Below are 5,235 nucleotides of genomic sequence, written 5' to 3'. Positions count from 1 at the left end.
TAAAAAAAAAAAAAAAAAGAAAGACCATCAATCTCCCTTTTTAATAACTCTCCTATCTGGGGCAGTGTCTCCACCCCCACCATCACTTTCTCAATTTGGGCCCCGCTCTGTTGCAAAAAACCTTTGACCAGTCCCCCTGACTCTAGTCTCATATCTCCCCTCCATCCTCCAGCCCGCTGCCCTGGTGACCTTCCTAAAACCCAAATGATCGGTCACAATGCTTTCATTAATGCAGCTAAAACAAGACAGTCCTGTGTCAGGACAAACCATAATCTCCCAACTAAGGGATCCCTCTTCTCCTTCTTCTTTATCCCTCCATGTTCCTTGTCCGCTTTTAAAATATTTATTATTTTAAAAGTCTTATATTCACATAGTATTAAAAAAATCAAATAGTATAGAAAAGCATCAAATAAAAGGCAGAAGTTATCTTTTCCTCCTGCCAACCCCCAGAACCATTCTCCAAAAGTTACCACCACTTCTTATGTACCCTTCCTGAAAGAAAAAGTTTGCATATATCTATTTTTTAATTTAACACAAATGAGATCATATTGCTGTGCACACTGGTTTATTTTTTTAAACAAAACACATCTAGAAGATCTTTCCATGCCAGTATACACAGGTCTACCTCATGTTTTAATGATTGCATACTTTTCCATTACGTGGATGTATTTAACTTATCCCCTGCTGGTGGATGTCTAGTTGCTTTCCCGTTTTTTTGTTATTACCGACAATGTTGCAGTGAACATCCTTGTACCTAATTTTGGCATAATTTTGCCAGTATATTCCTAGGGCAAATTTCTAGCAGTAGAATAGCTAAGTCACTGAGAATAGGCATTCAAAATGTTGACAGACATTGCTGAATTGCCCTCCAGGAGAGCTGAATCTGTTTATGCTCCCAGGAAATAGTGTATGAGGGTGCCTATTTCCCCATAATCTTGTGAACACTGGGCATTACCAAACTTTTGTTTACCAATCTGATGGATGACAAATGGAATCTCATTGTTTTGCCATGCATTTCTTTAACTATGAGTGAGGTTGAATACATGTCTATTACATGTCTAGTCCCTATTTGTGTTTCTTGTAGATTGTTCACATCCTCTGCCTATTTGGTGGTTAGTTTGAGTCTGGGTGTGTGAACCACTGTCTCTCCCAGGGAAGTTAATAGATTGATAGAACTCCATGAATTTCAACTTTGCCCAAATAGGAGCCTCAAACAATCGAAGACTGAGTGGTCCCTGAAAGTTTAAGTAAGGATCTACTCCTGGAGTTTTCTGTCCAATGATGCTTGGCCCAGTCAGCTGACCACACCTTACTTCTTATGCAACCATCACCCCAAAAAGAAGCCGCATATCTATTAGCAAATCATTTCCATTCCCTTTTCCTCTCAGGTCCTGGACACCATTAATCTACTTTCTGACTCTATAGATTTTCCTATTCTGAACATTTCATATAAATAAAATCATAATATGTGATCCTTTGTGACTGGCTTATTTCGCTCAGCATAATGTTTTCAAGGTTTGTCCACACTGAAGTATGTATCAGTATTTCATTCTTTTTTATGGCCAAATAATATTCTATTGTATGGATATACCACATTCTGTTTATTATTGATAGACATTTGGTTTGTTTCCACGTTTTAGCTATTATGAAAAAACTGCTATGAACATTCATGTACTAGTTTTTGTGTGAACATATGTTTCAGGTCTCTTGGGTATATATCTAGGAGTGGAATTGCTGGGTCATATGATCATCTTATGTTTAACTTTTTGAGAAACTACCAACCTGTTTTCCACAGTGTCTGCACCATTTTACATTTTCACCAGCAATATATGAGTGTTCCAATTTCTCCACATCATTCTCAACACTTGTTATTATCTGTCTCTTTTATTATAGCCATGCTAGTGGGCATGAAGTGGTATCTCACTGTTTTGATTTGCATTTGATTTGCATTTCTCTAATGACTAATGATTTAGACCATATTTTCATGTGCATATTGGACATTTGTGATCTTCTTTGGAGAAATGTTTATTCAAATCCTTCACCCATTTAAAAGTTAGATTTCTTGTTTTTTTATTGTTGAGGTGTAAGAGTTCTTTGTATATCCTGGATACTAGACCCTTGTCAGATATATGATTTGTAAATATTTTCTCCCACTCTGTGGATTGTCTTTTCACTTTGTTGACAGTTTCCTTTAATGCAGAAAAGTTTTTAATTTTGATGAAGTCTAATTAATCTATTTTTACTTTGGTTGCTTGTGTTTTTGGTGTCGTATATAAGAAACCATCGCCTAGGGACTTCCCTGGTGGCGCAGTGGTTAAGAATCCGCCTGCCAATGCAGGGGACATGGGTTCAAGCCCTGGTCCGGGAAGATCCCACATGCCATGGAGCAACTAGGCCCGTGTGCCACAACTACTGAGCCTGCGCTCTAGAGCCTGTGAGCCACAACTACTGAGCCCGTGTGCCACAATTACTGAGGCCCACATGCCTAGAGCCCATTCTCCACAACAAGAGAAGCCACCGCAATGAGAAGCCCATGCACCACGACAAAGAGAGCCCCTACTCGCCGCAACTAGAGAAAGCCCTGGTGCAGCAACGAAGACCCAACACAGCCAAAAATAAACAAATAAATAAATTAATTTTTTTTAAAAAAAGAAACCATTGCCTAGTCCAAGACAATGTAGATTTACTCCTATGTTTTCTTTTAGGAGTTGTGTAGATTTAACTCTTACATATATATCTTTGATCCATTTTGAGTTAATTTTTCTATAAGGTGTGAGGTAGGGGCCCAGTTTCATTCGTTTGCACGTGGCTATCCAGTTGTCCCAGCACCATTTGTTGAAAAGACTATTCTTTCCTCCTTGAATGATCTTGGCACCTTTTCGAAAATCAATTGACCATATGGGGACTTCCCTGGTGGCCCAGTAGATAAGAATCCACGCTCCCAATGCAGCGGGCCCGCGTTCGATCCCTGGTCAAGGAACTAGATCCCACATGCCTGCCACAACTAAGAGTTCACATGCTGCAACAAAGGAGCCGGTGAGCTGCAACTAAGGAGCCCGCCAGCTGCTACTAAGTCCCCATGCAACCAAATAGATAAATAAATAAATATTTTTAAAAAAGAAAGTCAATTGACCATAGATGTATGGGTTTATCTCTGGACTCTCAATCCTATTCCTCCAAACTTTCCTTAATGTGCTTTGTTACTTTTATACATATAGATATATATATATTTTATACACATATTTTTTAAAAAAATAAGCCTAAAAAATAACTGTGAAGAGGAAGGGATAGCTGTATTCATGCTCAGCTCCCAAGAGGAAAACCTACATGGGGTCCACTTACTATTAGACACTGTCTTTTGTGATTTGGTTGCTTAGAACAAGAGCAAAAGCTGAGACTTATACAAGTCTTCAACACCGACTCCCTCCAGTTTATGTGCTCCCAAGTGTGTCTGAGGGAACGTCAGGAGGGAAGCATGGCAGGAGGCCAAGGGGAGAGGGTCAGAGCCTGGCAGTGTCATTGGTGGCAGCAGTGGGCGAGAGTCCAAAAAGAGGGCAGAGTCTGTACACACCAGGCCACGTCTACAAGGCGTGGTTTGTGAGAGATGGTTCTCAAGGCCCAGCCAGAGTCCAGAAACCATGAATTGAGTCCAATCTCCAATTCTCAATCCAAAGGAATGCCTAGGGCAATATCTCTGGAATAGATACTCTGGAATAGGATATATCAGAACGCTGTAACTTAGGCTGGGACTGTGGGCAGTATCCAGGGTGTGTGTGGGGGGGGCGGTTAGCGGGGAGGGACGGAGGGGGAGAGAGGGAGAGAGAATAAGATAGAGCAGTCTATTTTGTAAAGTTTGTACATTAAAAAAAATTAAAATTCGGTGGTCTCCCTAGGGACAAATTACTTCAAAGGATCAATTAATGGAGCATGGTGGTGGACTGTCCTTTTCAAAGAGGGCTCTGCAGTGGTGCTGACACCTCAGAAGCGGGTTGTCTGGTATTTGGGAGCTTCCCATGAGAGCTGTGCCATAGAAAATGCCTACTCTACCTGGGGAGGCTAGGCTGACTGGACCGAAGCAGGTTCCTCCACCACACTCCACACCCTAGAGAAAACTCACTTTTGTTGTTGCTGTTAATATTATTTTTAACTTACAGAAATAAGTGTTGCAAATTTTTACAATTTTAAATAACACAGGAGTGAATACAGGAAAAGCGTAAATCTCACCCCACAGAAGTACCTGCTGTAAACTTTGGTGCTTAGACTCCCAGTATTTATTCTATGAACACAAACATATTTTATATATATATAAAAATGTATATATATATATATATATATATACACACACACACACATTTGTACTTACACATATGTAATAATTTTTACAAAGACAAGATGAAAATTGTTTCAATTTTTTTATACAGAAGAATATCACAGACCTATTTTCAATCCATACATATAATTGTACCTCATTCATTTTATTTTTAAATTTTATTTAAATTTTATTTATTTTTTTTTACTTACTTTTATTTTTGGCTGCGTTGGATCTTTGTTGCTGTGAGTGGGCTTTCTCTCGTTGCGGCGAGTGGGGGCCACTCTTCGTTGCAGTGCGCAGGCTTCTCATTGCGGTGGCTTCCCACGTTGCGGAGCACGGGCTCTAGGCGCGCAGGCTCTGTAGTTGTGGTGCATGGCCTTAGTTGCTCCACGGCATGTGGGATCTTCCCAGACCAGGGCTTGAACCCGTGTCCCCTGCATTGGTAGCTGGATTCTTAACCACTGCGCCACCAGGGAAGCTCCTCATTCTTTTTAATAGCTGCATAGTATTCTATTGTGAATGAATGAAGGAACAATTTTTCAATTTCCCTGCTAGTATCCGTTTAAGCTCTTTCCATATTTTTGCTATTATAAAAAATGCTGATATAAGCACACACAACATATTTACACATCAAATGCTAATATTTCTTTAGAATAGGTTGATAATAAAAACAAAAATAAACAAATGGGACCTAATGAAGCTTAAAAGCTTTTGCACAGCAAAAGTAAACATAAACAAGACAAAAAGACAACCCTCAGAATGGGAGAAAATATTTGCAAATGAAGCAACTGACAAAGGATTAATCTCCAAAATTCACAAGCAGCTCATGCAGCTCAATATCAGAAAAACAACCCAATCCAAAAATGGGCAGAAGACCTAAATAGACATTTCTCCAAAGAAGATATACAGATTGCCAACAAACA

Source organism: Physeter macrocephalus, unplaced genomic scaffold (assembly GCF_002837175.3).
Source record: "Physeter macrocephalus isolate SW-GA unplaced genomic scaffold, ASM283717v5 random_1682, whole genome shotgun sequence".
Lineage (NCBI taxonomy): Eukaryota > Metazoa > Chordata > Mammalia > Artiodactyla > Physeteridae > Physeter > Physeter macrocephalus.
This window is presented reverse-complemented; position numbering follows the sequence as displayed.